Below are 12573 nucleotides of genomic sequence, written 5' to 3' on the forward strand. Positions count from 1 at the left end.
TTAGGGACTAGCATTTGGGGGCATTGAGAAAATATTTGTTGAATTGAAATAGCTAACTATAAGTTTCCTTCTTTGGAAATAGCGCAGATTGTTTGCACTTATCAAAATCCTCTTGTTAGTATGGCCCATTACAACCATTACTGTATTTAATGTTCCCAGCCATTGGCCACCTGTAGGAACTCTGGCTTCCCACTGATGAGTTCATTTTTTGAATGCCTCTCATATGCCAGGCACCGAGCTAGTAGCTGGAGATACAGTGAGCAAGTCAGATGGGGGTGTCTGAACTTGTGGTGCTCATGGTCAAGGCCAGGCAGAGGAAAAAGAAGTGACACCAGTGTGGTGAGTACCTCTAGGGTGGAACATAGGACAAAAGAGCAGAAGTGGTGTCTAAGCTAAGATTTGAAGGGCAAGGAGGCATGAGTCAGATGATACGGATGGGAAAGAGGTTCCAGGCACAAGGAACCAAAATGAGGTAGAGCCAGAGCCTACGGAGAAAGGCACAGAGAGGGGAGAGGCAGCAACGGAGGTTGGCCAGGGCAGGTTGGGAGAAGCCATGTTCCCTGGGTGGTAGAGTTTGGAATGGATACTGAGGAGGGGAGGGGAAGGATGAAAGGTGCCTCTGACCACAGCATGGAGGATGATTTGGGGAGACCAACACCTAAGTCAGTTTGGACTTTTAATGTCCAAGGGAGTATTTTCTTGTGGAAAGAAATGAAGACCAACCAAATGAGAAGGAGCAAAGGCTATTTATTCAGAGCTTGCTATACAAGGGAGTCAGACACTGCCACTTGCTTTTGGGCAGAGACTCAATGGCAGGCAGAGTGGGAAAAAGGGGAAGGCTTTAGATGTGTCCTGAGCAGCCATAATTGGCATGGGGAGCTGTAGGCAGACCAACCAGAAGTGGGGCATTCTATGTGTTTAGTTAGGGGTACGTATTTGGTTTATTCCGGTTGGTCCCATGTTGGAAGCAGGGACAACAATTAGGAAAGCTGTCAGTGATTCATCAAGTCCTGACCATTTTGGGTTGACTGTTATAAAAGTTATTGTTTGGCTTCTTGGATTATTACTAGAGATAGCAGTCGGACCTCCTAAAAGTCTCGCAGGCTGGTCTCCTGGACTGGTTATTTCAGAGAAGGGGTTCATTTTGTGGGCAGCTTGCTGCAGGTTGTGGGTCCCTGTTCTATTTTTATGAAAACATATGTATTTTTATAGAGTCTGAACATCATCCGTATATAGAGTGCCTTGTTATCTTCAGAGAGAACTATTTACAGTTGCAGGTATTTAAATTAGAGCTGCAAACAAGAGCAATCACTTTCTTTAATGTGTATTAAATTCCCCTAAACATTTATCCCTAATTATACCATTAGCCAATTAAATGGTCTTAAACACATTATAGCACATGTATAGATTTGTTTAATATATCTGACTTCTTTCAAGCTCTGCAAATGCCTGGTTGGGAAGATTGATAACCCTCACAGGCAACAGGCTTCTTAAGCATTGAAGCATTTCTTGCAAATATAATAAATCAAAATTCTTAAGTATCACAAGCCATATTATTTTAAATATTCTAAAAACTTATACCAACCTGGTCAAATTTGAGTACATCTTTTGAAAGTTTTTTTAAAAGTCCCACATCTGCAATAAATCACATAGGTTCACCAATATGCTCTATCAACCGTTGCTTGTTTTAAAAAAACCAAAGGTACACAGATTGTCCTGAGAATTACAGATCTTAGTCCTCTTAGTTAACAGTATTAAATTATAAGTTTAAGGTACTTCTTTCGAAACCACCTCAGTTTGTAAAGTCACTTACCCAAGTTAGTTAAGAGGAGCAACTTTACCACCCACCGTAGGCAGGCTGGGGGTGCTAGGTCAAAAAAATTAGGATCAAAACGTTGTTGCTTCTCAATCACCGGGACCTGGTGCTACCTACCGTCCACCATGGCACTGGGGAACACACTGGGCCCTTTCTTACAGTCAGTTTCTGACTTCCCTTGGTGGAGGCCTTCCATGACCGTACCTTCCACTGGGATTTATCGCAACCCACTGCATTCCATTTCCTTTGGGAGGCTTTCACCATTGTTCGTTATTCCCCTTCGCTTCCTTTAACTCATTACCTGTATAGTGGCTACTTGGTCACCACGTGACTGGATTAAATTATACTCTCAACCGTCCCATTAGATTCTGAATTCCTTGTATGTTTTCCTCGGCATCCTCTCTGGGGAGTCAGGTTAGGAGGCTGTCCTGGTCAGAGGTAGGTGGGTGACCTGGATGTGAGGATGGAGGCAATCTCAGAAGTACTTAGGCTGAGAAAAAGTAAGATTTAATGACAGATTAGATATTGGGGAAGAGGGTATTGAGGGGAAGGGAAGGAACCAGAGATGCTACACAGATTTCTGGTTTGAGCAACTTGGTAGAAATATGTTTTACATAAAAATCTCTGACCACTTCTTAAAAATTAACTCCTTATGTTAAGACTGATATAATTACCTAAACATGTGGTGATTTGTAAACAGGCAGAAGCTAGAGGCAGTGAGATGGGCAGAGACACCCACACTGGAAGTCAGGAAACCAGATTCTTTTCCCAGCGTGGCCACTGGCTTTCTGGTTGCCTGCTGGACAGATCCTGTCTCCTCCCCAGGCCTCCCTTCTCTTGAACAAACACATACATTACAAGTCTGAGTCCTGTTAACTTCAAAACACATACATTTGCCAAATGAAAGAGTTGGATTAGGCAGTTTCATAAGCTTCTTTGATAATTTGATGAACACTGAGGACCATCTCCCTAGGAAAATGCATGAAGCGTTCAGGCACCCTTTCATGGAGTTTACCCCTTCTTCTTATGCTCAACACTCATGGATTAAATGGTTTCCAAAGCTCTTTTTCACGCTCTTAAATTCTCTGATTTTATGATTCTGCGAACAAAGGCATGCCTCTTCAGCATTTTAAATCACCTTATCTCTTCCAAAGAAACAAGGATAAAAATGGTGCTGCCTTTCTTAGCTGCTGTGTTCTTTCTTTCCCCCTTTGAATTACCCGATCATCTATTTAGAGTGGAGTCCCTGGGGCAAAGGCTGTCTCTGTCTTTGTATTTGTTCCAGCAGATAGAATGCAGTTGGATGCTCAACAATGCCTAATTATAATAATATGGTTTGTGGTATAATGTCATCTTTAAGCCTTGATAAATTTAGCACAGATTCTTAATATCTTAAAAACCTGTACAAAATAGATTGACAACATGTAAGGGAATTTATAAGCCAACTTGTGTTTCCATGTTACAATGTAGGGTTAATGAAATATCCCCAGGAGTTTATCTCTAAGAACCCATGTCTCACAGAGTATCAGAATATATGAGAATATATATACACACAGAGAGAGAGAATATATATTCATGAATTATATATTGAATATATTTTCGTGAATTATTTGAAGTTATCAAGATTGATCATTAGACTTACTATTCTTTAAGACTCTTTGATAGTCAAGGTTAGCTTTCTATATACTACCTGGAACCCTAATGGAAAGATTTGGCTTCGATAGTGATATTTTCTTTCTTTTCTTTTTTTTTTTATTTTTAAAAATGTTTATTTATTTTTGAGAGAGAGAGAGAGAGAGAGAGAGAGAGAGAGAGACAGCATGAGGGGGGGAGGGGCAGAGAGAGAGAGGGAGACACAGAATCTGAAGCAGGCTCCAGGCTCTGAGCTGTCAGCACAGAGCTCAATGTGGGGCTTGAACTCAGAAGCGGTGAGATCATGTCCTGAGCTGAAGTTGGATGCTTAACTGAATGAGCCACCTAGGTGCCCCAGATAATGATATTTTCTAATTGGCTGAGGATTTACCCCTTGAAATACTAAATCTTTTCTTTTCCTCTAGCCATTTTACAGAGATATCTTTGTGAAATGTGCTATGTACTTAAGTGCCTTCTTAAACATATTATCTGGAACATAGCCCCCCAGTAGCATTGATTATTATATCATGTGACAGTCTTTAATAATCTGTTGGTTTAGGTAATCTTATTACCTGTTGAAATATATGCAGAATTGTTTGCCCTGGACTACATATTTTTAGTTATTTTTTTTAAATGTATATTTGTTTATTTTTGAGAGAGAGTGTGTGAGCAGGGAAGGGGCAGAGAGAGGAAGAGAGAGAAAATCCCAAGCAGGCTCTGCACTGTTAGCACAGAGCCTGAGGCTGGATCTCAGGAACTGTGAGATCACGACCTGAGCCAAAACCGAGGGTCAGACGCTTAACCTACTGACCACCTGGGCACTGCCAGATTTTTAGTTTTGTTAGTTACACGGGCACTACTTCAGAGAGACAAGTTCTGTAAGGTTTGTTAAGAAAAGTGCTGGTCCCCAGCCTGCCTTGCCCCCATCAGCCCTCTGCCACAGGGAAGCACTTTTAAATGTTTTAGCCGACTTAAAAATTTCCTTCCATATCTGTAAATAACATGGTTGTGTGCTACTTGTTTATTTTTCTCTTTTCAGCTCTATTGATTTTCCACTATGGAAGATGAGGACTTAACTCTTGCTTTTTCTCCCATCCCTACCACACATGCTCACTTTCCATCCTCCAAAGATAATTCATCATAATTTCAGCTAAATCAACATTCAGTGTTTACATTATTTTGACTCTATATGCTATTCACAGCTCAACCATGGAGAAAACAATAATTACTTTTCCTTTCCTGCACAATTTTGTTTTCTTTCAAGTCAATAATTGTCTTTTTTAAAAATTTGCTTCAGTTTTCTGTGTATTTATTTCTGATTCAACCCATTGTCTAAATTAGTGCTTCTCAAACTATCTGTGTTGAAGGACTAGCTTTTTTTTTCCCACTTTCTAATCTGTTACAGATAGATACTTTTATGATATTAAAAAAAGTACATTTCTGGGACAGTTTGTGTATAGCACCAGTCCATCAACAGTACTTTAACACTGAAGGATCTCCTATTATTATATATAAACACATTGAGCATTCTGTCAGTTTTGTCTTTTTTTTAATGTTTGTTTTTTTTATTTTGAGAGCGAGAGGGAGCACAAGCATTCTGTCAGATTTATCTTTTTTTTTTTAAGTTTTTTTTTTTTATTTTGAGAAAGAGAGCACAAGCAGGGGAGGGGCAGAGAGAGGGGGAGAGAGAAAAATCCCAAGCAGGCTCCACGCTGTTAGTGCAGAGCCTGACACAGGGCTCAACCCCACGAAACATGAGATCACGATCTGAGTAGAAATCAAGAGTTGGATGCTCAACTGACTGAGCCACCCAGGTGCCCCAGTTCTGTCTTCTTGAAGAAGCCTCTTCAGAGCCTTCCGACTTGCCCGTCTGGACTGATTGACTGCCTTCTGTTTACCAGGTATTCAGCTGTTCCAAGGGTCCGAGTTCTCCTCCTTAAGCTTCAGGCTTCCCTTTGCCTCTCTTTTATTCGGGTTCCCATGCCTTCCTCATACTTGATTTACTCCTTCGTTTTTATGGAGCCTATCCTCCAATAGCTTTCTGGAAAAGGGTGTGTGAAAAATAAAATTTTCTGAGAGTTCAAATGTCAAAAACTGGGGAAGTTTTCATTTTACTCTCCAGACCACTTATTTGGCTGAGTATGGAATTCTCGGTTGGATCTCATTTTTCCTCAGCTTTCTTGTCTTCCAGCTCCCAGTGTTGTTGTAGAGAGGCCTAAAACCATGCTGCTTGCAGAACCCTTTTAGACGCCCTGTTTTGATTTGTGGAAGCTTGGAAGATGCTTCACATGACCTGGGTTTACTTGTGTTCATTATGGCGGGCACTTGGTGAAGTGTTTTAGTTCTAGGAAATGTTCTTGCATGATTCCTTCATTTTCTCTTCCTGGAAATTCTATTATTTGGATGGTGGACCTGCTAGAAAGCTCTGTCATGTGGGGATTCTGCATGTAAACAGACTTCGTTCTCTCCTTTCCCCACTGCTGACTTAGGAATCAGCATTCTCCTGGCTGCCGATGACCTGGCCTCCTCTGGCTTCCCAAATGACGTGTGATTGCCTCCTCTTCCGTTCTCCAAATCCCGTAGTAATTTTTTTTTTTTTAATGATAATTTTAGTAGGGTCTCAGACGGAAGCAAAATTAGACAGGTGTGTTCACTTGGCCATCTTTAACCCAGTACCCGGTGTCTGCTTTCTAAATACTGGTATCTGTTCTGCATTGTGCTCCGGCTGCCCACTGTGCTCTCCCTTCAGCCCAGGAATGTATTTGTTGAGGATGTAGCTGTTGGCTTTCAAAGGCCTCCGAACCAGCCCCACTCACATCACTTACCAGCTGTGTGACTTTGGCCAAATCACTTCACCTTCAGAAATTCACTTTCTTCATCTGTCTGATGGGATGAATAATACGATCTACCCCATGTGATTGTAGTGAGAACTGGAGATCTGGACACAGCACCCAGAACAAGGTCACCACTCCATAAATGGCAGCCGGTATTGCGACTGCCGCTAAGGCTTGACCCTTCTCCCTTCCTCCTCTCTATTACAAATAGTCTGTGAACTAGAAAATTGAACTGCCATTCATGTTAGACTGAAATAAGGCTCCCAAGGGGGGCTCTCCTAAGGTATAAGGGAAAATGTGATTTCATGGACTTGGTGGCATCTAGTTTGGCTGCCTAGAGACTCAGATATTGGCTTGAACTATTCTCCCCAGATCAGCCAGGATCCTCTCTCCCAAATGCAAATCTCCTGAGCCTTCATGATGTATGGCAACTCTGTGCAGGGTGGCCGGATGTCTTCCCCCTCCCCAACTTGTGATTCACAGGTGCTACATCCTTATCCCCCAAGTTCCACTTGTCAGCCCTGTAGCCCCCACCGCCAATCCTGCCCTTCCTGCAAGAATTAGATCAGCTTTCACCCTTTTCTTGGAGCTTTTCCTGGCCACCCCCCTGTTTGCTGTTTCTCCGACCCCACTTGGGGTTAGTGAGTTTTCTGTGCCTCATCATATCCGTCACACCTCCATCACTTTTGTGACTCTCACTTACAAAATTGTAAGTGCCATGTGGATAGACAATGTGACTTTCTTATTATCTCATTCTTGACATCCAACATGGTGCTGGTGCATCTTAAGTGTGTGCAATTTTTGAAGTAAAATAATATTTGTTGAGCGAATGAAGGAGTGAAAAGATCTCATATAATAGTTGGGCTTGCATCTACTTAAAAGAATGAAATCCTCGAATCAAGGAACTTAAAAATGTAATTCTCTTTGCAAGGCTTCAGAGTTTAAAACCTCCCCCCAAATAACAGTCTTCCCTTGGCATTGCCCTTAAAAGCCCTGAGTCGTGAAATCTTTTGGGTAGTGAACTTGTGATTCAGGTGCTCTGAATGCTCTGATCCTCCTCTTCATGCTCAGTAGCTGCCCGATGCAGCCAGCACGAGAGCAATCACCCTGTTACAATTGTCCAAAGCAGACACAGGCAGCTTTGTAACCTCCCTAATCGGCCCAGCAGTAATATTTCAGTCACATTTCTGGGTGCCCATTGCCCTTCCTAAAATACAAATGATCTGCATGCTGCTTCTAGCCAAATTAAGACGGGGCAAGCTTTACATGTCTAATGAAGGAACAGCTCAAAAGATTAGGAACAAAGCATTTCGGTCACACCAACATGCACCACAGACATGTGAGGGCAGGGAGTTCTCTGTTCATCCACCAATAGGTTCTGTCAGCCCCGGCTTTTATCCTGGTTGCTCCTGAAGGAATCTGGATTAACATAATGAGGGTGCTTATGAACTGGCTCATTATCATTTTAGAAAACTTCGGGGCCGAATAAAATACCAGACTTTATGTTCAAGCTGTACTACCGACAGACATTTATTTAATGAACTATTTTCCGCTTACAGATGGAGGTTGAAGAAGTACTCACATGTTCTAAATGTCAGCCTACATCTTTAGACTTGGAGGGCGGAAGAAAAGATAAAACATGGCGCTCTGAACTTCGTTATGTTATCCCAAACACGGGCATCCAGCTTCTGGTAGCATATCATTATTTCTCTCTTGGCCTCTCTGATGGAGAAGTAGCCAAGACAGGGATTCTGCATATGGAGGCAGCTCCTGAAGCAATTCACCAATCAGAGTGTCTGGTTAGGACTGTAATTTCAGATGTAAATAATAACAAGTAAGGCTCTGGATTTCAGGTGAGAACTGCACTCTTCGAAGATGGCTTCTGTCTGTGGCTGTAGTTAGGAAGTTGGACACTTTTGAATTGCATCAATTTTATATCCTTGGTAAAATTTTCATCTCTCAACATGCGTTCCTGTTTTAGCAGAAGAAAGCGAAGACCCATCCATAGCAGTCTTTTAGGAAGGTCAGAGGAAATCGGCACAGCAAGATGAAAATTGCAAAATTGACATTGAGGAACAAGTGATCGTGTTAAACAGCCTTATCATTATTAAATGGAATAAAAAGTCATTAAATGCATATGAACCCAAAGCAAAATTGATCAGAAGAGTTAATCACCCTCATCAAGTTACATTTCTGGAAGTGCCCTCTGGGTGTAAGTTATCACTGCTTTTGGACACTAGCTGTTCATCTCTTCAAGGGCAGCGCACTCAGAGCTTGGGAGCAGCCCTGGTCTTCGGTTGGGGCTCAGGAGGAGGACAGGGAGAAGGATCCTTGGCCATATGGATTCCATTTTTGCTGCGCAAGACGTCAGTGGTTCCACTGACTCCAACCAATTTGGACCCATAGATATATTAAAAAATAATCTGTATTTAAAGGGCATTTATTCTCATCTGCGGAGATGTGACATGTCTTTGTATTCCAGGTAAATTAGATTTAGTTGTTTAGTGCTTTGAGCCACGTGCAGTCAGGGAGCTTTATTGAATAACGACGTTGATTGATTCACAATCCCTTGGCCGCAGGAAAGGCACAAGAGAGAGCTAATGATGGCCAGCCAAGTGTGTCCATCCCACTCACTGCCGCCCCGGGCAAGAACCAGCGGACTGTGGATCCTACTGTCCTCGAGCCATCCAAAGTCCCCAGACTTGTCGTGATGTTGCTTTGCTTCTGCTCGTCACATAAACTGGACCTACAGAGAAGCATTATGTCTTATACGTTTAAAATACAGTCCTCTACTGTTGCAGAAAACTGAGGAAATAGTTAGTTTATCCATTGCCCATTCTGTCCAGGCACGTCCTAGTCATTTTGTCCAATTGAAACCAAATTTTCACATCCTCAAGATAGATTTTATTATTCCCATTTTACAGATGAGGAAGCTTGTGCTCAAAGAGGTGAAGTGACTTGCCCACAATCTAGTAAGTGGTGCAGCAAGGGTTTAAGCCCAGATCTGTGTGATTTCAAGGACATTCTCTTTCTACACTGAATCAACAAAAGATTGTGTGGGTGTGAGTGTGCAGTGTGTCTATATTTATGTCTACATAAAATTGGGGCCATACTTTACGTATGGAGAAAGTCTAGATTTCTCAAAAAGTCAAGCATAGAATTAGGATATGACCCAGCAATTCCACTCCTGGGTATAGATCTCAAAGAACTGAAAATAGGAACTCAGATACTTGTATACCAATGTTCATTGTAACATTATTCACAGAGGCCAAAAGGTAGAAACAACCGAAATGGTCACTGATGGATGAATGGATAAACAAAATATGGTTATACATGCAATGTAATACTATCCAGCTTTAAAAAAGGGGTGAAGTTCTGGCACATACTACTACCGGATGAAGCATAAAGACATTATGCTAAGTGCAAGAAGCCAGTCACAAAAGGAAAATACTGTATGATTCCACTTTTATGAGTTATCCAGAACAGACAAATTCATAGAGACAGAAAGTAGAATGAGGTTACCAGGAGAGGGAGACTAGGGATTGGGTTCCAATCCCTAGGGATTGGACTACTGGATTGGGTTCCAGTATTTACATTCTGAGTCTTGAAAAAGTTTTGGAAATAGCGGTGGTAGTTATTGTACTTAACATTGGAAATGTACTTAATGACACTGAATTGTTTACTTAAAAATGGTTACAATGGTAAACTTCACGTTGTGCATATGTTTATTACAATTAAAAAAGGGGGGGGCGCTTGGGTGGCTCAGTCGGTTGGGCATCTGACTTCAGCTCAGGTCATGATCTTTCAGTCAGTGAGTTCAAGCCCTGCCTCAGGCTCTGTGCTGACAGCTCAGAGCCTGGAGCCTGCTTCAGATTCTGTGCCTCCCTCTGTCTCTGCTCCTCCCCCACTCATGCTCTCTCTCTGTTTCTCAAAAATGAATAAACGTTAAAAAAATAATAAAAAATAAAAAAGCCTGGCATGATGGAAGAGTCAAGCAGGTGTTGGTGTGAATCTCAGAATGGCCTCTTACCTGTGTGAATTGGGCAAGTGACTTGGTGCCTCTGCATCTGTTTTCTCATTTTTTTTAAGTTTATTTATTTATTTTTAGAGACGGGTGAGAGAAAGAGAGAGAGAGAGCACACAAGCTGGGGAGGGGCAGAGAGAGAGGGAGAAAGAGAGTCTCAAGCAAGCTCCACACCCAGCTAGGAGCTTGAGCCCATGTGGGGCTCAATCTCACCACTGTGAGACTGTGACCTGAGCAGAAATCAAGAATCAGCCGCTTAACCAACTCAGCCACCCAGGCGCCCGTTTTCTTATTTTAACAGTAGAGATAATAATGCCTAGTTTAGTAGGCAGGTAGAATTATCTAGCCCGCGCTTAGCACAAAGAGTGAGATTCGAATGGTGTGGAGGTGCCAGTTGAGGTAGTGAATTACCATCACTGTTAACTCTGGAGTTCCACACCTGAAGCCAAAGCATACGGATGGTGAACATTTCCCAGCACCCACACCGAGGAATGGGCAAATGAGAACTGAGGTTTTGTTCTTGTTTTAGAAGGACTTTTAAAGACAGAATGCCAATAAAGAACCAGGTGTTTGAGAAATGTGGCTGTGTTAAGTTAAATGAGCCTTTTTTGGGACGCCAGATGGGAACATAAAGCTGTTTGAAACCCCAACGGTCTTTCCTGGTTGATTTTCACATGCCTGAGAAATGGCTGACCACAGCACAGAGGGGCTGCCCGCGAGTTCTTGCTGCCAACTCCACTGCCGCTGTTCAGGAAAGGAAGAGATGTTAGAGCAAAAACTCATCACCCTTGAAAAGAGGAGGCCCTTAATTACGGCATTGCTGAGGTGCCATGCTAATTACAGGGCTCTGGGACAATGCCCTTCTGTGGAGTAGAGTCCCCCGTGGCCTCTTGCATCAGGAAATTGAGCTCCGTAGTGACAGAAGAGAAGATACCTACAAAGACCCACAGAGAGCTTTTAAACACATCTAGTAGACTGTTTAATTTCTGTGTTCCATGAAGTGGATGATCAATCCCCCCCCCCCTTCTATACATATGAAATGTGCTTTCAATGCACGTTAACATTTTCTCGAATAAGTTCACGCCAAATTCTTACGGATATTGACTGTAGCTCCTTAATAAAGCACAGCTGTAGACCTGGAAGGTTGTCCTTTGAACATTTGGAAACCACTCTGCAGGCTCCTTCCTTTGCTTAAGACACATATGGCCCCTGGAAAATAATACGCCTTTGTATTTAACCCTTCAAGTCTTAAAGGAACTGTTTTGTGGAGTTGAGCTTTGATTTATTTAGCGGCTCCCTAATCATCTGCAAGAGTGAATACACCCTCCTAAAAGTCCCCTTAGCGCCCTCCATGTTCCCATGTGCCATGTGGTAGCACTGCCTTCAGGGAGGCTACATATCTGTCTCTGTTTCTTTCTGTTCAACTAGAAGTGAATAGGTGTTTAGATGGTACTAAGCATCTCACACAGGTCAGATACATAATACCTACTTGTGATATGAAATTAACTAGATATTCTGCATAAAAACACAGGCTAATCAGTGTAGTACAACTTCCCTTTGATAACTATTGTCACATTTTGGTGTATAACCATCTAGACTTTTTTTAATACATGAAGATCAATTTTCATCTTTTACAGAAATGAGATTATACTGTACGCACAGTGCTTTAAAAACATTTTTTAAATGTTTATTTATTTTTGAAGGAGAGAAAGAGTATGAGCAGGGGAAGGGCAGAGAGAAAAGGAGACACAGAATCTGAAGCAGACTCCAGGCTCTGAGTTGTCAGCCCAGAGCCAGACTCGGGGCTCAAGCTCCTGAGCCATGAGATCATGACCTGAGCCGAAATTGGACGCTTAACTGACTGAGCCACCCAGGTGCCCCCACAGTGCTTTTAAACCTGCCTTTATCAAATACCAATATATTATGAACATCCATCCATATAGTACCATCCTAAATGGCTACTTAGGTATAGCACAAATTGTATTTAACTAGTTTTCGATTGTTGGATGTTTAGGTTGTTAATCCCCTGTACAAGCTAGAATTCAGCTCAGCTTCATTTACAGAAAACTCCAAATGGTAGAGGCTTAACCAAGATGGATGTTTATTTCTTCTTAATGTAAAATAGTACAGAGATGGGCTGGCATGGCAGACATCCAGAGACTCACACTTCTTTCACGTTTTCACCTCTTATCATTTTTCTGGAGAGCTTCCATCCTCACGGTCACTCCTTGGCCCAAAATGATTGCAGGAGCTCTGGACATCACCCC

The 12573-nt window shown here is 42.2% G+C and overlaps 1 long non-coding RNA gene across 2 annotated transcripts in view; it reads left to right on the top strand.

The window, feature by feature from the left end:
- LOC109496164 overlaps positions 1-12573 on the top strand; it is a 135358-nt gene that overhangs the window by 58054 nt on the left and 64731 nt on the right. The window contains exon 2 of one of the 2 annotated variants that reach the window (XR_002152044.3): positions 7842-8716. The exons of the other annotated variant lie outside the window; for it this stretch is intronic. This is a non-coding gene — a long non-coding RNA (uncharacterized LOC109496164). Of the gene's footprint in view, positions 1-7841; positions 8717-12573 lie in introns of those variants that run through there. 2 annotated transcript variants of the gene reach the window in all.

The sequence above is a fragment of the Felis catus genome, chromosome A2, assembly GCF_018350175.1.
Source record: "Felis catus isolate Fca126 chromosome A2, F.catus_Fca126_mat1.0, whole genome shotgun sequence".
In the NCBI taxonomy this organism is placed as follows: Eukaryota; Metazoa; Chordata; class Mammalia; order Carnivora; family Felidae; genus Felis; species Felis catus.